Source organism: Perognathus longimembris, chromosome 17 (assembly GCF_023159225.1).
Source record: "Perognathus longimembris pacificus isolate PPM17 chromosome 17, ASM2315922v1, whole genome shotgun sequence".
NCBI lineage: Eukaryota > Metazoa > Chordata > Mammalia > Rodentia > Heteromyidae > Perognathus > Perognathus longimembris.
Genome location: NC_063177.1, coordinates 22,014,101 through 22,037,722, shown reverse-complemented (window position 1 = coordinate 22,037,722; position 23,622 = coordinate 22,014,101). Strand labels below are relative to the sequence as shown.

Here is a 23,622-nt window from a genome sequence, read left to right as displayed (position 1 = left end):
ACAAAAATTTCCCTGTAACCTTTCATGATTGAAAACATATTACTTGCTATTCAAAAACACAGGCAAATTAGTGAGGAGAGTTTCTAAAATAAGCTCAAGGGTTAGACATATAATTTGTGGATGACAAGTCATGATAGTAAAGTGTATTTCCTCCTGTGTTTTGTTTTAAATGATAGAAAGGGACCTGAAACTTTACAGTTCAGATTTCAAATATGTTTTTACAGCTCAAGATGAGCATACTTAATTTTTAAGGAATTTCTGTCACAAGCTGTATATGTCTTACTACATATAACTTTGCCTTTTCTTTTCTTTTTGCCAGTCTTGGGGCTTGAACTCGGGGCCTGAGCACTGTTCCTGGCTTCCTTTTGATTAGGGCTAGCACTCTACCACTTGAGCTACAGAGCCACTTCCAGCTTTTTCTGTTTATGTGATACTGAGAATCAAACCAGGGCTTCATGCATGCTAGGCAAGCACTGTACCACTAAGCCACATTCCCAGCCCCATAACTTTGCCTTGTATTTAAGATTGTGAGGGAGTTTGGTGTAGTCCTTGAAATGGCCATCAAGGAGCCTACAGTAATATACGGTTTATTCTTTTAAGATGTAAGCTTTTTTTCCCCCAGTACTAAGTCTTCAACTCAGGTCCTTTTGCTCTTGCTTGGCTTTTTTTCACTCAAGGTCAATGAAAAGCATGTGTTTTAAGGGATACATATGAGACAAGAGACTGGTATAGAATGAGCCTAGCTCCTTACTGCAACTATAATAAGGGCTTGAGAGCGACTATGGTGAGATAATAACTGCACCCACAGTTCAAGCTGGAAGTAGTCACTGACTGACACCACAGTAGACAGTGTGTTCTACTCTCACAGTGAATCAGTTCTAGACCTAGATAGCCATTGGAGAGCTGATAACTAAGCATTGTGCTTCCTCAGGCAAGCACTCAAATCATGTCTCTCCTCATCACTTTAAGTCTTGACTATCACAGAACTACCTGTTTTCTTAAGAAAATACAAAAGAACAGATGGATTAACTTTTAAGGTAACCTTCTATTTTGACATAACAGAAAGCTTGTTACAAGTTATAAGACTTACCATATATATACTTTTCACTCAAATACATGAATCATTTTATATTTATCACCCTCATCCATATGTAAGACTAAGTTGCAAATGTCATATCCCTTCACCCCTAGTACTTAAAAGTATATGTCTTAAAAAAAAAAAAAAAAAGAAGGGGCTGGGGATATGGCCTAGTGGCAAGAGTGCTCACCTCATATACAGGAGGTCCTAGGTTCAATTCCCCAGCACCACATATGCAGAAAATGGCCAGAAGTGGCACTGTGGCTCAAGTGGCAGAGTGCTAGCCTTGAGCAAAAACAAGCCAGGGACAGTGCTCAGGCCCTGAGTCCAAACCCAGGACTGGCCAAAAAAAATTTTTTTTAAAGGCCGGGGGGCGGGGCGGGGGAAGCTGGGCGCTGGTGGCTCATACTTGTAATCCTAGCTACTCAGGGAGGCTGAGATCTGAGGATCATGGTTTGAAGCCAACCTGGTCAGGAAAGTTCATGAGATTCTTATGCCCAGTGAATTAATAATTTTGCTTAAAAAGCCAGAAGTAGAGCTGTGGCTCAAGTGATAGAGCCCTAGCTTTGAGCAAAAAGTTCAGTAACAGTGCCCAGGCCTTGAGTTCAAGCCCCAGGACAAACCCACGCCCCCAGACCAATGAAAATGAGGGGAACCTGGCCACTTATAATAATGGGGCATCACAAAACTCTATCTGAAAATTTAATAAAGCTAAAATAGTTGAGGGTAAGGCTCAAGTGGTAGAATTACCTGCCAAGCAAGTACAAGACCCTGAGTTCAAACCCTTCTGCTCCCTCCCCTCCACATCTCCTGAGGGAAAAAAAGAAGAAAAAGAAAAAGGCCAATGAAAGTCTCTTATATGGCCACAGCATGGTTGTTAAAGGCAGGGCATTTTTTACTGGCTTATATGATTGTATTGTATCAAAGTCCATGTTTAGAATTTGCCCATTGCCCCCAATAATGTTTTTGTAGTATTTTTTTCTGACCTAAGATTATCTCATCTCATGTAACTCAGAATGAATTAACTTTTGGATGGAATGGAGAAAAACATTTTTATTGCATCCTTTCATGTGTAACTCAGCAACATTTTCTCTCAACAAGAATGACTAGAGATCTTACATACAGGACATACTTGTTCTTCATGGCTCATCAGTTAGTACATTTCCTAGCAGCCAAATTACTTCCTGGGAGCAACCATTGATTCTTACTGAGTTTTTTACATAGGTACTGTCTTGTGCTGAGTACAATATTAAGCTTTCTTCCATTCAAGATAATCTTTTAAAGATGTAATAGGTGCTGTTACATCCTATTTGGATTTTTTTTTTAATTTGTGGATGAAACAGCTCCATAATTCCAAAATATGTCCTGTAGCTTCTCTTTAGCTGAGGGAAAATGACAAGTGACCACCATCTTTCTGCTGAAGGTCAGTGATTCTGTTTTTCACTGGGCTATAATTATCCTCTTGAAGTATGTTAGCAAGGCAGCATATGATTGTGATTCAAAAATGCCTCATAACCGTCTCCATGTTTGTCCCATTGAAAATTGCATGACAGCTTTGGGTACTAATGTTTCATTCTATAAAAGTTTGGCAGAGCTAAAACTCCCTCCTAATTCATTTCCACAAGATACAAAGAAATCCCAAACAGATTTTTTCTTTTAAAACACATGGCTTAAATAGAATCAAATAATTGAATTCAGTACAGGCTTTAAAAGGTTCTTTGTTTAGTGTTAATACTTCTGCAGTTCTACAAAGGTGAGAATTACACTATTACCTAATGTCTATTCTGTCATGATTATTTAAATTTTTCATAAATGTTTGATTGTAAAATGATACACAGTTGTTTTCAAAGTGTTCCTAGATAATGTTTTTCTTAATATTTAGACTGTAAATTCACATCCCTTTTTGTTTAATAATTTGGAAGGGTTTTTAATAGGTTTTGTACATAAATAGTTTCCATTAACTCTCACTATTTAGTTTTTCAAGGATACATTACATTTCAGATGGTAAAATAGCACATAATGTACTAAATCTGATTTTCATCCTAAGGTACATCATAATATGCAACTATAGATAATCTATATTAGAACAGCTCAGTAATGTACTTTGCTCATTGTCATGCTAGTGAGATATAGCTAAAACAGTAATGTATATGATCACATGGTATACATACACTTTTGGAGTACTGCCTGAGTTGATACTAAAGTACCTGTAATTTTCTGCTAATTGGCCTTTCAGATCCCAGTGCAAAGCCATATAAGAGTGAGCTTTTAGCAGCTAACTTCTGACTTGTTTCACTGAGCCCAAATTACACTACAGGCCTATCATGAAATTGAAACACAAACTCTGCCTACATGGAGCAGAGACAGATATCAAAATAAAATTTTAGTTCTATTAAAAGAAAGAAGAGGGTGAATAGGTGCTAGGAAGAGAGGCCATTCACAGTTGAAGGTACCATGTTTTCAGGGTCTCCTCCAGTCCCCTCCCATGATTCAGTATTCTCCACTCCAGACACCTTTGTCACCTGAATACAATATTTCAAAAATTTTTCATATGGAAAAAGATTATCACAGAATATTTTCTTTCAAGCCAGATGTATATATTACAGTGTGTGCCTTGTAATGCCAAGTACTTATGTGAGAGAGGCAGGAGGATTGTGAGTTCTAGGCCAGCCTGGGATACATAAGGAGACCTAGTCTCAAAAAAAAAAAAAACAACAGTGGGAGGAAGGGGAAAAGAGAGGATGATAAAGGTGGTGAATGTCATAGAAGTAATATATATATGTGTGTGTATATAATATGTAATATATATCATAATTAAAAGAGTAACATAGATGAGGTGAATTTGACTGAAGTACATTATATGTAAGTTGTAAATATCAAAACAAGAAACATTTCAAGAAGACAAAGCAAGGATATGGAAAAATACCACATGAATGGAAAACATGTTTCGACTAAGAATCACATGATTTCTCTAATGATGGAAAGAAATATTCTTTGTCTAGACTGTCCAGTACAATAGTCATTGGCCACATGTAGCTACTGAAAAACCTATTTCATTTTAATTAATCTAAACATAAGTAGCCACATGTAGCTAGTGCTTCCCACATTGTACTGTGCTCACTAGCACTGTCACCACTCTGAGATCCTGGACTCATCCCTCTACCTTGCCTGATGCAAGCTAATTATCTTTGAAGATTACACTTCCTCTTTTCTTCACAAAAATTACAAATTTATGACATGATTAAAGTTATGGCACCCAGATCTTTTCTCATATCAAAACTGGGAGCACTCATGTTTGATGATCTCACTCCTGTTACTACTTCTGTTCTAATACCAAGGGGCTTTAAAAAATTTTTTTTTCCCAAGGGGCTTTTTGTTTATTTGTTTTTCTTTTATTTTTTTTCCCAGTCCTGGGGCTTAGACTCAAGGCCTGAGCACTGTTCCTGGCTTCTTTTTGCTCAAGGCTAGCACTTTACCTCTTGAGCCACAGCACCACTTCTGGCTTTTTCAGTTATGTGATGCTGAGGAATCCAGCCCAGGAGTTCATGCATGCTAGGCAAGCACTCTACCGCTAAGCTATATTCTTGGCCCTGTTTTTTTGTTTTTAAGGCTAACAGTCCTAAGCATTCCACTTGATTCATCCAGGTTTCCATTATTTATTTGGCGAGTTATTGTGCACTTTGAACACTTATGTAGATTATTTGCTCATTAGTCCCAAGGGCACAGGGGTTCTATGTGAGTCCTCATCTTGGTCCGTGAGATTTAGGCGGTGGTTGTCTGTCTACTTTGGCTATTTTTTTTCCTCTTTTCTGTCCTGATACTAGAATGAACTCAGGACCTCAAGGTTTTGTTCAGCCTTCTTTGTTGGGGGAGGGGTTGGAGAGGCTCATAATCTGATGTTCTACCACTTCAGCCACACCTCCTGTCGAGCATTTTTGTTGGTTAATTGGAACTAGGAGTCTCTTAGACTTTTCTGCCCAGGTTGGCTTCAAATGACAATCCACAGATCTCGGCTTTCTGAAAAGCTAGGTTTTCAGGCATGAGCCACTGGTGCCTAGCAAAAGTTACTCTTTCCCCCCCCCCCTCTCTCTTATTTTAATGTCTCCTGCATGGTCTTTTCACTAATATTGCTTTCCTGTCCTACACTCTATCTCCTGTCTCATCCCTTATTCAGAGAAATACTTCAGCAGTCTTGGACTCTTGCCTCCTGCTAGTACATCTAAACACCATGTCTTTACCTGCCTTTTTCTCTTTCCTTTCTTTCTATCACAGAAAGTATGATTTATTAGTAATCCTTGCTTTTGTTGGCTGTTGGTTACTCCTGGAATGGGTACTCAAGCTGGACCATTCATAGTTCTTCACCAGGATTTTATATGTAGAAAGAAATAATCTTTCTCGTTCTTTTGGTGGCTAAAATTAAGATTTTTTTGAATTGTTGGTCATCAAATTCTATTGAGGATTGAAGGGCAGAAAAAAATAGTGACAAGAGGAGCATGGAAGAGAAGATAGGGAGAGGGGAGAAGAGAGTGGGAAGAGGATAGATAATATGAATGGATGTCAATAGCTGAGAGGCCAAAGCAACATTTCCTGGTTTCTTTACAAGCAGGTGATCCTCAGCCTTTCTCATGCCATGACCATTGAAAATATTGCTGAAATTCTGCCCAAAGAGGGGAAGGGAAAAGGCTGCACTTAAGGCTGGAGGGCACACTTTGCAATCTGAACACAAGTTATGAAGCTGTCCTCAACAGTGTTCTGTAAGCTCTTTCTGCCTCAGGTGTGAGATCTGTTTCAGGATCTAGTTCTAGTTCTTCATTTGCTCCCAGCTTAGACCCCATGAACTGCCCACATAACCTTTGCTCCTCCAGCTGTCTCCCCGAAGTCCCCAGTTGCCTCTCCTGTGGGCTCACCATGCACCCAGTGTGGTAATTATCTAAATATTTGTCAGTATACCCTGCTATATGGGAGCCCCAGGATGGCTTTGCATCTTTATAGCCCCAGAATCTAAAATGGGATAAACATCTCCTGAACTGCTCTTCCCATGTGAAAAGATTAACAAAGAAGTTGTAATTGAAACAAGATCTTATATGTAAATATCCTTTCTTCCTGATGGAAACAACTTTGAATAGGAGCCTTGGAGAAGAAAGTTCATGAGAACCATGTCTTTGGGGCATTATCTACCTAGTAGTTTTGTCAGACTATCAAATCTTTCTGTTACTCATATTTTGACTTGAATTTCATAACTCAGTACTCAGAAAACAAGACTCAACCTATTCTCAGAATTACAAGCATGTGGGGGAATTCACATTTAAAACTATAGTCCTAACATGTGTAGTTGCTCAGTTTGTCCACTGATAGCATTTTGTTTGGGGCTCAGTTGACATCTTCCCTTAGGTTTAGGTTCCCCAAGTCCTTCCTGAATACTCTTTCCTGGAGGTAACCCTTCACCTCCAGTCTACCATCCATACTGTACCTCAGGGTTTTCAAGTTCACAGCTTTACTTCACTGGTGTGAAAGAATACAAACCATAACAAATAGCTGGTCCCTTGGGTTGGCTCAGTTTTTGTTTTTGTTTTTTTTGTTTGTTTGTTTTTTGGCCAGTCCTGGGCCTTGGACTCAGGGCCTGAGCACTGTCCCTGGCTTCTTCCTGCTCAAGGCTAGCACTCTGCCACTTGAGCCACAGCGCCGCTTCTGGCCGTTTTCTGTATATGTGGTGCTGGGGAATCGAACCTAGGGCCTCGTGTATCCGAGGCAGGCACTCTTGCCACTAGGCTATATCCCCAGCCCTGGTTGACTCAGTTTTAAGCACTTAAAATCTCAGCTATGGTCTTTCCTACTCCTTTTTCTTAAGCCTAGCCATTGTAACTTATTGTTATGTCTGTAATACACAAGTACACTTTCAATTCTGACTGAAGTGACTCTTTTTTTAACATTTCTTGGCCTTTGCAAAACTAAGGTTCTTTTAAAAAAATTATTTATTGTCAAAGTGATGTACAGAGGGGTTACAGTTTCATACATAAGGCAGTGGGTACATTTCTTGTACAATTTGTTACCTCCTCCCTCATTTCCTCCACTCTCCCCTCCCCCTGTCCCTCTCTCCCCATGAGTTGTTCAGTTGGTTTACACCAAATAGTTTTATAAGTATTGTTTTTGGAGTCATTTGTCTTTTTAGTCCTTTGTCTCTCGATTTTGATCTTCTCTTTCCCTTGTTGGAACTCAGGTTTACTTCCACTAAAAACAAAACAACCCCCAAACTGTATTTAATAGCTGTTTACTTTCTTACCTGAAACTTGTCCTTTTTTCTTTTGCCTGTGTTGATTCTTTTATATTACCTCTATTTGAAGTCAAGCCATTAAGACTTCCTGTCTTTCTTCCCTTTTTGTTGCATTCTTTTTCTAATAATCATGCATTGGCTTTTCAAAAGTATATGATGACATAAGACATTGCTTAGCAGAAAGTGTTAGAAACATGAGGGGAGGGAAATGTGTTTGTGTATAATGATTTATAAATATATAAATTATTTAGCATATATTATTTGGGTGTATATTTTAATAATTCATAAGTCAACATAAACACTTAATGCAACTCCAAATAAAATTAGATTGGGGTGGCATATGGTATGTAGAGGGGATTTATCTAAATAATCTCAGAAATCATCTGAAAAAGCAAGTATGTAACTAGCATAATAAAGTTTCAAGAAGAGTTTTGAGTCAAGACTTAATCCTCTTTATGGTTTTCTGAGTAGGCTAGGCTCTTTTAGTATACTCTTGACTTCTTTAGTAAATTGTTTCTCATCTTAGAGCTAAGTGGTCCTTCTAAAATGCATATCTAAACACTTTTCTCCCTGATTATGGGGTGTTCTGGCTTGGTCTGCCCTGAGGACAAATTACAAAATCATTTTAAAGGTCTTCAAATTCTGCACAACTCTGCCCTTCATGGCCTGAGCTCTTGCCACTTGTCACTTGTTGCTGAAGCTAAGATGCATGTTCTCAGAGGCTTTTGGTGTTTTCTGTTTCACTTGAGATCTTTCAGCAGGCTTTCTCTCCTTAGCCAGACAGCACATCCTCCAGGAAAGTATTCCTCATTCACCATGTCCACTTAGGGGCCTCTTCTGTGTAACGCCTAAGCTCCTGTACTGCTATTATGTTTTTCACACTGGCGTTTCTGTCTGGATCATTGTTTCAACATTCCCACTAGCCTGTAAGCACCATAAGGGCAGGGAACAGGTGTGTCTCATTCACCTTTTTATTCTGTGATCTAACACAATGAAGGTACTCAGTAACTATTGATCAAATGAAATAATTATAAGGCTACACACGGAAACATTACAATAATGTCCTAAGAATAGACAAATTGATAAAACTGAAAGATAGCCAAGAAGTAGATCATTACATGTATGAAATTTTAATAAATGATGTATTATGCATATAAGTCCCAAGTGGGAAGGAATATTTGACAAATGGTATTGGCCTACCTAGTTATTAATTTGGAAAAAAAAATTTAGACATGAGTCTAATGTAGTATTCCTAAAAACAAGGTTGCTAAGGAGTTAAAGAATGAAATGTTTTTTTTAATTATAAAAAGATGGAGATAAATATTTGTTCAGAAATATACTTAAGGTGAATATCTCATAGAAAAATTATATGAGACATTTTATCTTTTTATCATTTTATTGATTTTGGTAAATCAGACTGACCCAGGCTCACCTAGGTTTAAAAAATTATTAAGTAGTTGTACGAAGAGGTTACAATTTCATAAGTCAGGTTATGAATATAATGCAGTTTGATCAATAGCACCACTTCCATTGTTCTCCCCCATTTTCTCTAATCCTTACCCTCAACTTACATAGTTCTATATATTTTATCTTTAAGTACTTATACACAGAATAGACATTCTAAACTTGTGTATATCCATGGATTTACATACATAAAAATTTTAAAGCACAATGTACATTGTATTTCAGGAAATTACCAGCAAAAAGCAGGGCTAGCAGTGTGATTTAAGTGGTAAAGCTCCAGCTGAGAAGCAAGCCTAGAAAACACCAAGCCCTGAGTTTAAACCCCTGTACACCAAAGGGTAGGGGATGGGAAAGCTAGACTTAATGAGAGCATACTGAGGGTGGTGTTCTCAAGAATTTTAAGTATTGATATCAACTGACAGACTTCTTTCTGAAGCAACTTGACTCTGTATCAATACCAATTTTCGTGTGCATGTGTGTGTGTGCTCAGTATTCTATTTCTGTGTACCATATTTTAAAAATTAGATGTAGGAAAAGATTTAGGTTTGGTTATCAAAGTGTTACATTACAGCAAAAAATTAAAAATAGCCTATATGTAATGGTAGGAAAACAACTGCACAATGATATATATATGTATATATATATGTAATTGATTAATTACTCTAGGAAAAGATTGCTATAACATTGTCATAACATATATACCTGACAAAAAAAAACTCATAGCCAAACTATGTGTGTGTGGGCGGGGGGGAGAGCAGAAACCCAATTTCACAAAATAAGAAAATGATAAACTGAAAAGTCTACAATATCATTTTATATCAGGGAAATGCCAGCTAAAACCATAACTGGGTTGTATTACATATTCAGAGGAATGAGTGGATTAGAAAAACTGACAAAAATCAAATATTGGTACTTCCAAGAAGATGGTGGCATTGTCACAGGTAAACTCCCTAGGTGTCTCTGACCAAACAGAGATTTAGGGTCCTAGCACAACCTTCACTTCAAGAGATCTACACCAATCAAAAGTTTAAACAGATAGAAACTCATTCTAATACAGAAGAAATCTCACTGTGGAAATGCAAAAGCAGAAAACAGTGAAGATTTCAGAGGCAGTGTGAAGACCCCAGCTGAGCAGCTGCAGCCGCAGCCGCAGCCCATACCATCCCAGGCAGTACAGTGAGACCCAGAAATACATACCTGAAGCTCCATCAATCAAACTTGAAACAGAGGACCACTCTAATCACACCTCACTGTGGGAACCATATGCAAGGATAGAAAACCAGTGCCTATCTTAGAATCAGCAAGCAGACCCCTACAGAGAGGCGGCTGCTGCTGCACAGCCTGAAGGAAGAGAGACACACACCTGAAGAACCACACTGGAAGGAACAAAACAGGAATAGGAGTTTGAGACTGCCACATCCAGACACAGTAGCCCCTCACTAACTGGCCAGTTCAACATTAGCTCTGGAATCTGTGAGTACCCCAGTGGTGATCCCTCCCTTGCAAGACCAACTCTCTGTGCTGACCCAAAGTGCCTTGAACTGGATCTCTCTCCCTGAGAGGGGAAACGTATTTGAACAGGGCAAATATCCAAATTCTTTTCCCATACCTTCTGAGGCTACCCAAGAAAGACTCCTGGGACACAGCCCAGCCCCTGCACCAGCAAACTGCAACTCTCAACTCTTCCCCCAAACTCCTGTTGGCGAACAGCAAGCAGTATGCAGCCAGGGAGGCACCTGGAAAAACAGCACCAGGACTGCCCCTGCACTAGTCAACAACAACTCCCATCTCCCCCAAACTCCCACCAGTGAACAGCAAGCCCACGTACAAACCCTTGTGCACCAATGGGAGCCCACCCCTTCCAAAGCACATCCATCCTGTAGGCCTAAACTTGCCTCCCCAGCCCCTGCCACAGACCAGACCAAGCACCCTCCAGCTGATGGAGAGCTTGCTAGCCTAGGGTCAAGCCAAGCACACACAAACACTTGCTGGCCTGGGGAGCAAGCATGGGCTAGTTCACCCAGTGTGAGCTAGCCCAGGCCAAGTGGAGGCTGCCACCAATTGGGCCTGAGCAGGCCAAGCTTGATCCACAGCCCAAACAATCCCTGAACCAAAAGGCATAAATAACAATGAAAGTTTACAAGATTCATGAACAATCAAGACAACAAACCAAGTCCACAAGCCAACAACAATCCAAGGAAGGATTCAAGTGACAGTGAAGAAGAGATAAAAGACAAAAGAACCATTAAAGAGATGATGACAGAATTGGTCAAGGAAATAAAATAGGAGATGCAAAAACAATTTCAAGAGTACAAAGAAGAAATGACAAAGAACATCCAGGACTCCCAAAAAGATACGAAGATAAAAATAGAAATGCTATACACTTCATTAAAAGAAAAAATTACTATAAGAACTGATCTCAGAAGCATAAAAGGCTCAATTTCCACATTGCAAACCACAGTGCAATGCCCAGTTAACAGAATAAGTGAAATGAAAAACAATATTAGGAGTCAAGGATAAAACAGAGGAGCTAGAACAAAAAGTCAAAAGTATGGAAAAAACACTCAGAACCTACCAAAGGGAAGCCCGAGCTCTTGGCAGGCTCAGCCAAGAGATCAAATTTATGTAAGTTGTGGTTGACTAAGGGGGAGAATTCAATACTAAAAGCATCAAAAACCTATTGATATATGATAAAAATAGACTTCTAATTAAAATCAGTACAAAGAGATAAGAAAAGTCAATACATATTAATAAAGGGAATGATCCATGAAGAGGAAATCACAGTGGTCAGTATCTATGCACCAAATAATGGAGCACCTACATATCTTAAACAAATACTTAAAACATTTTTTTTTAATTTATGCCAGTTCTGGGGCTTGAACTCAGGGCCAGGGGTTTGTCCCTGAGCCTCTCTGTACTCAAGGCTAGCATTCTTCCACTTGAGCCACAGCAGCACCTCTAGCTTTTTCTGTTTATGTGGTACTAAGGAATTAAACCAGGGGCTTCATGCATGCTAGGCAAGCACTCTACCACTGAGCCACATTCCCAGCCCTAAACAAGTAATTTTTGACTCACAGAACAGGACAGACCCAAAACATAAGAGAGAGTGTGTGAGAGTTGAATACCCCATACTCACCAGAGGACAGGTCAACTAAACAAAAGATAAGCAAAACAAACCTCTGAACTAAATAACACCCAAATGGACTTATATAGGTATCTACAGTGTATTCCATCCAACAATTACCCAATTCACATTCTTCTCAGCAGCCTATGGAACATTCTCCAAAATAGATCATATCATAGTACACATCAAGAACTTAAGAAAATACAAGAAAATTGACATAATTCCTTGCATCCTATCTGGCTATAGTGGAATCAGACTAATTCTCAACAACAAAACATACTGCAGAAATCACAAACACATGGAGGCTGAATAACACACTACCGAATAACAGTTGGGTCACATAAGAAATTAAGGATGAAATTAGAAAATTTTACAATTCGGGCTGGGAATATGGCCTAGTGGCAAGAGTGCTCGCCTTGTATAGATGAAAGCCTGGGTTCGATTCCTCAGCACCACATATATAGAAAACGGCCAGAGGTGGCACTGTGGCTCAAGTGGCAGAGTGCTAACCTTTAGCAAAAAAGAAGCCAGGGACAGTGCTCAGGTCCTGAGTTCAAGGCCCAGGTCTGGCAAAAAAAAAAAGAAAAGTTTTACAATTCAATGAAAATGAAAACACATCACAATGTAACCTCTGGGACACAGTAAAAGTAGTGGTTAGGGGAAAGTTTATAGCTCTTAGTGCACAGATAGACAAGACAGAAATAGATCAAGTAAATAACCTCATGATACAATTAAAACTGCTAGAAAAACAAGAACAAATCAAACCTGAAACTACTAAATGGAGAGAGATAGCAAAGATTAGGGTAGAAATCAATTAATAGAAGCTTAAAGAGCTATGGGTAAAATCAATGAAACGAAAAGATGGGTTTAAAAAATAATAACATTGACAGCCCATTTACAAGATTAATAAAAAAAAAAAAAAGAAGAGAGGTGATTCAAATCAACAAGATCAAAGATGCCATAGGAAACATTACAGCAAATATCCAAGAAATTCAAATGATTATAAAGGACACTTTCAGAACCTATACTCACAAAAGAAGGAAAACTTAGTGGAAATGGATGGATTTTTAGAAACATAGAAACTGCCTAAACTGAACCAAGAAGGTATAAACCAGTTAAACAAACCAATAACATGCAACAGGATAGAGGAAGGACCAGAAGTCTTCCAACAAGGAAAAGCCCAGGCCCAGATGTATTCACTGCTGAATTCTATAATATTTTTAAAGATGAACTAATACCAGTACTCCTTAAGCTTTTACATGAAATAGAAATGGGAAACAATTCCAAATTTATTCTATGAAGCCAATATCACACTCATCCCCAAACCAGGTAAGAATCCAACCATAAAAGAAAGCTACAGACCAATTTCTCTGATGAACACAGTTGCAAAGCTCTTCAACAAAATATTATACAACAGAATCTAGAAACAAATTTTAAACACCATACATTATAACCAAGTAGATTTCATCCCACAGATGCAAGGCTGGTTTAACATATATAAATCAATAAATGTTATTCATCATGTCAACAGAGCCAAGGACAAGAACCACATGATTATCTTAGAGATGCAGAAAAAGCCTTTGAAACAACATAACATTCATTCATGTTAAAAGAGAAAGTAGGAATAAAAGGAACATTCCTTAAAACAATAAAGGCTATATATGACAGATCAACAGTCAATGTCATACTAAATGGGGAGAAACTAAAACCATTTCCCCTAAAAATCAAGGACAAGGCAAGGATGCCCACTCTATCCACTCCTCTTCAGTATAGTTCTGGAATTCTTAGCCAGAGTAGTAAGGCAAGAAAAGGACATAAAAGGAATTTACATAGGGAAAGAAGAAATTAAACTATCCCCATTTGCAGATGACATTATCGTATACCTAAAGGATCCCAAAAACTCCACCCCTGAACTCATAGAACTGATTGACCACTTCAGCAAAGTAGCAGGATACAAAATTAACCCACACCAAGCAGACAAGCAGAAAGGGAAATCATAAAAACAACCCCATTTGCCATGATTTTTAAAAAAAAAGATTAAAATACCTAGGAATTAACATAACCAAAGATGTAATTGATCGTTATAGTGAAACTATAAAAATCTGAAGAAAGAAATCAAAGAGGACATCAGAACATAGAAAGATCTTTCATGTTCATGGATAGGTAGAATCAATATTGTAAAAATGACCATACTGCCAAAAATAACATACAAATTCAGTGCAATCCCATGAAAATCCCAATGACATCTTTATTGAGATAGAGAAAATAATCTAAAAATTCATGTGGAACAACAAACTACTTAGAATAACCAACGCAATTATAGGCAAAAACAAACAAACAAAAACCCAATGTGGGCAGTATCACAATACCAGATTTCAAACTCTACTGCAGAGCCATACCAAAAACAGCTTCATTTTGAAACAAAAATGGACCTGAAGATCAATGGAACAGATGAGATGACCCAGAAATAAAAATACAAACGTATTCATCTGATATTTGACAGGAGCCAAAGGCATACAGTAGAAAATCGCCTCTTCAACAATTGGTATTGAGAAAACTAGGCAGCCATATGCAGAAAACTAAAAGTAGATCCCTGCTCATCACCATGCAGTAATATCAACTCAAAGTAGATCAAAGACCTCAACATCAGACCCAAAACAACTCTGAGACTACTGCAAGAGCGAGTAGGAGAAACACTAGAACGCTAGAACTTATAAGTATATAAAGGAACTTCTTGAATAGAGTTACAGGGCCACAGCAGATAGAAAAGAGACTTGACAAGACAAGTGGTACTACATTAAAATAAAATGTTTCTGCACAGCAAAGCATGTAATTACTAAGGTAGAAAGATGGCCAACCAATTGGGAAAAGATTGTTACCAGCAATACATCAGTCAAAATCCTAATATTCAAAATATACAACGAGTTCAAGAAACTAACCCTTCTCAAACTTAATTACCAATTATTAAATGGGCAAGGGAGCTAAGGAGAGACTTCTCAAAAGAGGTAAAAATAGCAAAGAAATACATGAGGAAATGCTTATCATCTCTGGCCATAAAGAAAATGCAAATCAAAACAACCCTGAGATTCCATCCCAACCCAGTAAGATTGGCCAACATTTTGAATTTGAACAACAACAAATGCTGGCGGAGATTTGGAGAAAAAGGAACCCTATTCCTCTGCTGGTGGAAATGTAAAGTAGTACAACCACTTTGGAAAGCAGTCTGGAGGTTGCTCAAAAAAAATTAACATACACCTTCCCTACAACCCAGCCATACCACTCCTAGACACCTACCCTGAGCCTCATGAACCAGGATATGATAGACACCTGGCACATCCATGTTCATTTCTGCACTAATCACAATAACCAAGATATGGAAAAAACCTAGATGCCCCACAATAAATGATGGGATCTAAAAAAATGTGATAACTATACACAAAGGAATTTTACACAGCCGTTAACAAGAATAAAATGTCATTTGCAAGGAAATGAATAGAAATAGGAAAACTTACGTTGTTAGGTAAGCCAAAATCAGAGAGGCATGGTTCTCTCTCATGAGCGCAAGTTAGATCTAAAATGCACTGGGATATGACAAATTACACAGGATTCTAGATACATATGGTAAGACCAAATGAAGATAGTCATAGGAGAGAATCAGAAGATGAAATACACAAATGCCTCTTCATATGCATATAAAACAATATACTTGTTGAAATGAACTTCAAAGATATGGAAACAAAGGACTTTTTAAAGCTTTTTTTTCCTTCTGATAATTCTATATTCTTTATATATGGTGCATTCATGAATATATCTTTAAGAGGGTTGGGTGATGGCACAAAATCTGAGGAAAAGGGGTGAAAAGTGCAGCAATGGAGGACACTGAACATTGATGAACATGAACTAACTATACAACTCATGGGTAGAGATGAGAGGGAGAGAGGGAATGGGAGTGAATGAAGGAACATGATGACACAGTATGAAAGGAAATGTACTTATTACCTGACTTCATATAAATGTAACCTATCTGTAGATCATCATTATACTAACAAAGTTAATTAAAAACTAAATATTGGTGAGGATTGTTGGTATAATTAAATAGTAATTTAATTAATTAATTCACCTACCTTAGAAACTGACAATGCCTCTCAGGCTAACTACAATATCACACGACCCAGCAGTTCTCCTTCTAGGTGAACACTCAGGTGAAAAGAGTAAGTATTTCTACCAAAAAACTTAAGACTATTCAAAGTAGCTTTACTTAAAGTAGACAATGGCTGAAAATATTCATATTCATAAATAGAATAGAATGGATTAATTGTAGTATATTCCTATTTTTAAAGGTATATAGCAATAATTAAAAAAACAAGTTAGTAAAAGAAAAAAATATATATATATAACAGATTAGATTTCTCTGGCTGGTTCCTTTTTCTCCACATCCCCACCAGCATTGGGGGTTATTCGATTCAAAACAAAGATATCTTTGTTTTTTCTTCCTATTTTTAGTTCACAAAAATATTTAATGAGCATTGCATTCATAATGAAAAAAATCCTATTTTGAGTGTATAAAAGTAATTTTCAGGGATGTGTGCTTACCAACAGGCACAAGGCCCTGTCATCCATCTCTAGCGCCATAATTTAATTAATAAATTAAAATTTCAATACCTTGTGAGCTCAATATGGCAAACAATGTGTATAAATCCCTAGATACTAATTCTCTTTTAGTCCAGATTCTTTGAAGAGTAGTAACCATAATAAAGGAAATGTTCTAAAGGCAGCATTTTAAAGGGGTATGGATAACTTAGAATGTGCTCAGTAGAGGCCTGACCCAGGATGGTAGAGACTTGAGGTTGTGACATGTGATAGAAGGCTGAGGAACTAGTCATGGCTCTCTTGGAGGAGAAATACAGAAGGATCCAATGGGCTTTTTTTATTAGAAAGGTATTTGTATGAACAAGAGTTGGCCATGTTCTCTGTGAACTCAAGCAGAACCTGAATCAGTAGATAGAAGCCATGCTAGGGAAATTGATTTTTGGGCTATGTAAAAGAGCTCTTTGTGACAATAGTATTTGTCCAATTACTCAACACACTATTGAGAGCTTTTCTGTTGTAGGTCCTCTATTATCATAAAATATCAGCATTAGATATGGGGTATCATGGTCCCTTAGTGAGCTTATGTAGTGATATTTGGAAGCTGTGCAGAAAATAATACAGTGTTTTGAAGTGCTACGATAGACGTATAATAAAATGTTTGAGAGAACAGAGCAGGAAGCATTCTTTTCTGCAGGGAATTGGAGAGAGCTTTGAAGAAGAGGTTAATAGTCTAATGGGGTATTGAATGATGTATTAATGGATTTTTGCCAACCATATAGGCAGGGAATGGTATACTATAAAGACAGAGGGATGGAGAACAGAGCTGTATTTGTATCAGTCAAGGTATGTTTGGGACCAACCCATTCTATGGACAGAATTTAAGAAAGGGCATAGCATTTGTTTTGGAGGAGGTAACTTCAGCACCAGTGTATAAGACAAACTGGAAGGAGGAAAAACTAGTGACAGGATGCTGATTGGATCTTTGTAGTTCTTAGGTGGCAGCTGATGAAGGCTGGGTAATTGTTAAGAGTTGAACTGCTGGTGGGGCATTACTGAGGTGGGTTCCAGAGAGCTTCATGCCAATTTGCTACTTAGTTTAGAAAGTGTGGAGGAAAGAATTGAGAATCATTCATAGGTTGCTAATTTGGGATCTTCAGATCTTGGTCTTACCCATAGGCACCTTTTGATCATGGTTGTAGAGGCAAGGATCATGTCTCCTTTCTTGGTGCTATTTTCCCAATGACTAGGATAATGAGTGAACAAACAATATGCCATCCTTTCCAAAATGTCCTATTTTGGTGACAAATCTTGGATTGATGTATGTTACACTTAATATTGATCAAGTTAAATTTTGGAGTTTTTGTTTGTTCTTTCAACAAACATTTATCAGGTACCTAGCTGAAGCAAAGTGAATGAAGAGGGGAATAGATAGTTGCAGGCAGAGCTGAGCTGAGGTGGACTGGAGTCAGGAAGGCTGATGGAAAGATATGACATTTTTCTGAGCAGCTGTTGGAAGGATAAGAGCAGAGGAATGACAGGACATGACACATAGAACAAAATCTGCCTGGTAGCTATTTTGACAACAGATTTTGACAATAAACTGAATGGAGAGGCCACAGCAGAGGCAGAGAAAAAGACATTTAGGAAGCTAAACAATCATAATCCAAGTGAGAGGGATGATGGTAAATTGAACCATCATGGTAGTCGCAGAGATTCTGTGAAGTTGTAGTCTGTATTCTGGATGTCTTGAAGGTAAGTTTTGCTGACAGACTAAAGCTGGTAAAGAGCAGGAGCAGATTTGGGACAATATTTGAAGCTCAATTTGAACATGCTATAAGACAGTTGGCTATATCACTCTGAGGCTCAGGATAGGAGTTTGGGCTGAAGTTTTATGCACACATACATATACTATGTATGTATAGATATATAGATACACATATACACATAGATACATATATAATCATACACATATATTTTGGCAGTATTGGTGTTTTAAATGAGTCTTCATGCTTGCTAGGCAAGTGCTCTACTACTACAGCCACACACCCCAGCCCTTGAAATAGAAATTTAACAATGAGGAAACTTGTTTATCTGAGCATAGCTCATGATTTGAATACTGAAGACTCAGGGGAGTGCTATATGCACCATTACTTTAGAATTATGTTATGATTCCTTAAGGGAATTTCAGATTATGTTTTGTAGGCACAAACACATTTTGTAGATCAGATGGATTTATGCAAATCTGAAACTTAACCTGGTTGCCGGTGGTTCACATCTATAATTCTATATACTTAGTAAGTTGAGATTGGAAGATCACAGTTTATAGCCAGCCCAGACAGGAAAACCCATGAAACTCCTTTCTCCAGCAGAAAAGCCAGAAGTGGAGCCATGACTCAAATGGTAGAGCACTGGTCTTGGGTGAAAAAGCTAAGGGACTGCACCCAGGCCCTAAGTTCAAGCTCCAGTACCAGCACACACGCACGCGTACACGCACACCAAAAATAGAAGAAACAAAAAGTTGTTTGCATTTTAAAAGACAATTCTTAAGATTGTATACAGTACAACTTCTATTATTTACTTCTGTTTAAAAATAAAGCATGCCTATTAAGTTAGTAAAAATTGGTGTTGACAAGTTTTTATACAGCTGACTTTATTCTGAACATCCATCCATTCTTTAACTTAATTCATGTGTGTTCACAGATGGTGTATAATAGTGCATAATTTGCTGTGACAAAATACGTGGGAGACTAACTTTTTTGGATGGTTCCCTCAGCTTTGGCCTTGAGCCTTTTGGGCAGGTGCTCTACCACTTGAACCATCTTCCCAGCTAAGAACCGTGTGTGTGTGTGTGTGTGTGTGTGTGTGTGTGTCTGTCTGTCTGTCTGTCTGTCTGTCTGTCTGTCTGTCTGCCTGCCTTGGGGCTTGAACTCAGAGCCTGGGTACTGACCCTAAGCTTTTGTTTAATTGGAGATAAGAAGGTCACAGACTTTCCTGCCCAGGCTGGCTTTGAAACAAAATCTTCAGATAGTAACCTCTTGAGTAGCTAGGATTACAGTTGTGAGCCACCTGTACCTGGCCGGAGAACCATTTTTAAAACGAATATTCAGACTGCATTCATTTAGCTGGCTGAACTTGTGATCCTCCTGCCTCAGTCTGCTGAGTGCTGAGATTATAGATATGTACCACCATGCCCAGCTAGAATGTGTGTGAGTGTGTATGTGTGCATGCATGCATGTGTGCATACATGGAATTGGAACGCAGGGCCTAGGTGTTGTCCCTGAGCTTTTTTGTTCAAGGCTGGTGCTCTACCAACTTGAGCCACCAGTCCACATCCAGCTTTTTGCTTGTTAATTGGAGATATGAGTCTCACAGACTTTCCTGCACCAGATGGTTTCAAATCAGGATCCTCAGATCTCAGTCTCCTGAGTAGTTAGGATTATAGGTGTGAGCCACTGGCACCTGGCAAAAGAGACCTTTTTATGATAGGTGTTATGCTGGATACTTGTTTCCACCTCAAAAATTCTACAAGACATGTATTCCAGTGTCTTTATCTCCTCATTTCCTCATTTGTTAGAGTAATATGAGATTTAAGCTCCCCGATCCTAGGAAGTAATGCTGGGGGCACAGCTCTGGGTGTAGCTGCAGAAACCACATTTCTAGGATTCACATAGGAACATATGTATAATCCAAAGTACAAGAAGTGACTTTGGACTTGAGTACATGATTTAAAAAAAATTACTTATTGTCAAAGTGATAAATAGAGGGGTTACAGTTTCATATGTAAAGCAGTGGGTATATTTTTTGTACAGTTTGTTACCTCCTCCCTCATTTTCCCCCTCCTCCCTTCCCCTTTCCCTCTTCCCCTATGAGTTGTTCAGTTGGTTTACACCAAATGGTTTTGTAGGTATTGCTTTTGGAGTCATTTGTCTTTTTGTCCTTTTTTTTTTTTTTTTTTTTTTTTTTGGCCAGTCCTGGGCCTTGGACTCAGGGCCTGAGCACTGTCCCTGGCTTCCTTTTGCTCAAGGCTAGCACTCTGCCACTTGAGCCACAGCGCCACTTCTGGCCATTTTCTGTATATGTGGTGCTGGGGAATCGAACCCAGGGCCTCATGTATATGAGGCAGGCACTCTTGCCACTAGGCCATATCCCCAGCCCCTGTCTTTTTGTCCTTTATCTCTCGATTTTGATATTCTCTTTCCCTTTCCTAGTTCTAATACCAGTATATATAGTATCCAGATGAGGTACAGTGTGATAATGCGGGGACAACCACAGGAAGGGGGTACAAGAGGATCATCATCAACAACAAAAAAGCTACTGTTTCACATGGCATGTTCAAAGTAAATTACAACAGTGATATAACACTTGTTTCCATAACATGGAGATCATTTCACTTAGCATCATCTTATGTGTTCATAAGGGCATAACTATTGGGCTCTTGTGGTCCTCTGCTATGACTAGCCTAAACCTATGCTAATTATTCCCTATGAAGAAAACCATACAGTCCATGTTTCTTTGGGTCTGGCTCACTTCACTTGGAAGGACAGTTTGATTTTTTCCAAGTCCTTCCATTTCCTTATGAATGGGGCAATATCATTATTTCTGGAGCACATGATTTTTTATCCATGCAGTTGTGGATGAGTATGTCTGATGTTCTGATAAAATCTACAAAAAGAAAAAAAGAAAGTGAGAGGGTTGTAAACAGCCTGAGAAGGGCTCACTCAGATGCCCTTCATATATCTGGTTTCCTTGTTCCAAGGCCTGCTCGGCCCCTCCTTGTTAGGCCACTGTTTTTTTCATTACTATTTCAAGATCTCATCTCAAAAGTAAATGTTTAGTCGTTTATTTTGGCATGCACCATAGCATATTTTATTTCCATCATTTCCATTTTTGTTCCCAACTTATTTTCTCCCATCTTTGTGGAATTGTGGCAGTGCCCAGTGACTAAGTCTTGAACACTGGAGTCAGACTTGAGGTTTGCCTCTGGACTCTGTCATTTACCAATAGTGTGGCTTTAGGGAAGTTTGCCCAACTTGTGTGTGCCTCAGTTTCCATAACAAAACAAGAATGTAATAATATGGAAACAATTGAACCTGTAAAGCAAAATCAATGAGAAAATGCACATAGAATGTCTCTTTGCCTCTTAGCACAAAGCAGGAACACAATATAGTTAGATTTTCTGCTCCTTTAACTCCTTTTAAATAGTTTTTAAAGATGATTTTGCCTACTACTGTTTTCCCTTTCTCGCTCTCACTTGTCACCATCCCCACCCCTCACGGAAGCACACAGTTTTAAGAAAACCTTGGAATATGGCATATTATTCCCAAGAGCCTTTCATCTTCTGGGTGACTTGTCTATACCTGTTTCCCCTCTTCTCCTTTTGATAACATGGTAGAATTTAAAAAAAAAAAAAAGATTTCAATGTACTTACCTCATGCTATTATCTCTTGCACAGGATCTTTCTGGAAAATACTTCCTGCCATTAGTTTGCTGGCTTCCACATTGGCTCCGTCCACTCAGGCCTTGACATGAAGTGTTTTTCAACATGCTTTTAGCTTCTCCCATGCTCAGCAGTTCATTCCTTGCCCAGTATTTAGTGGTTTGTGATCATGTGCTTTTTACCCATGGTGTGGTTCCAACTTGATAAACCAGTTATTTCTTGGTGCTTGTTAGTGTTACCCCCTCCTCTTTCCTTAGTGACAATATAGCTCATAAGTAAGGGTAGGCACATTTTACCTGTAATTCTTACTTCTGAAAATATCTGTCTTTTTAAAGGAGAGTTGTTTTCTTAAGCTCATTTTTTCCCTTCATTGCTTTGGCATAGAAGATAATTCCTTGTGTATATAGTCACTGACCATCTGTTCTGTGGGCTGTAGATTCTAGAGTTTGTCTTTAAACTTAGTGAAGCCTGCCCTTGCTTTCTCTTTCTCTCTCCCCCATCTCTCCCTCCCTTCTTCTCTCCCTCCCTTCTTCTCTCCTTCCCTTTCTCTCTCCCTCTTCTTCTCTTTCTTCCTTTCACATATTGATTGAATAGATAGGAGGTTTAAAGTATAGATACAATTTTAAAACATAAGAGCTTCCTATTGACTTTTTATGTGGCAAATTATACATAATACAATTTATTGCTTTAAATCATTTTAAGTATATATTTAGTACGTCAGTAGCACTTGGTGCATTCATATTTTTGTATAGCCATCAGTGCTGTCCATCTTCAAACCTTCTTCATTCTCCCAATCTGGAACTCCATAGCTGTTACACAAGGCATTCAGGCCTCCCTTCAGCCCCAATACCTACCATTCTACTTTCTCTGCTTGTGAATTCTGCCATTCTAGGTACTTCATGTAAATGAAATCATACAGTATTTGCCCTGTTGTGCCTGAATGGTTTCATTGACCATGTTTTCAAAGTTAATTTGTATTGTATCATGTATCAATTACATTCATTAAGGCTTAATAATGTTATGTTGTATATAAATACCACATCTTATTTCTCTATTCATACATATATGGCTATGTAGGTTATTCTACTTATTTAGTTGTTTGAATAATCTGCAAATCTTTGTCCAAGTCTCTGCATTCCATTATTTTGCATATGTACCTAAGAGTGGAATTTACCTGTTCATATGGTAATTTTTATTGGTTATACTGTTGTATATTATCATACTTTCTGATAAACTTAAGAATTAAAACATGTATGTGTATTTGTGTCTATCTTTTCTACAATGTTTGTATCTGAATTTAGCAAGAAATTATTAAACAGTACAAGAACTGCTAACCAAACATAGTGCTTTATCTTGTTTTCTCAAAATAAATTTATGGTCTACAGGTTTGTTTACTGTTAGTGCTAGTTGTCCTATGTTCAAATAGAAATTGTATTGTGGGGTGATGGGTAGACATGGCCTGTAATCCTAGCTACTCAGAAGACAGATAAGGAAGATTGTGGTTCCACAAGGTAGGCAAAAAAAAAAAAAAAAAAGTTAATGAGGCTAGCTTTTTTTTTATTTTGTAGTGAAAGTTTTTTGTTTTTGTTTTTTTTCAAATTTTTATTATCAAACTGATGTACAAAGAGGTTACAGTTTCATACGTTAGGCATTGGATA

At 38.2% G+C, this 23,622-nt stretch overlaps 1 protein-coding gene across 2 annotated transcripts in view; it reads left to right on the top strand.

Annotated features, from left to right (window-relative positions):
- The window catches only part of Myo1d (myosin ID), a 338,468-nt gene that overhangs the window by 26,064 nt on the left and 288,782 nt on the right, over positions 1 to 23,622 (top strand). The gene's annotated exons all lie outside the window — the stretch shown is intronic.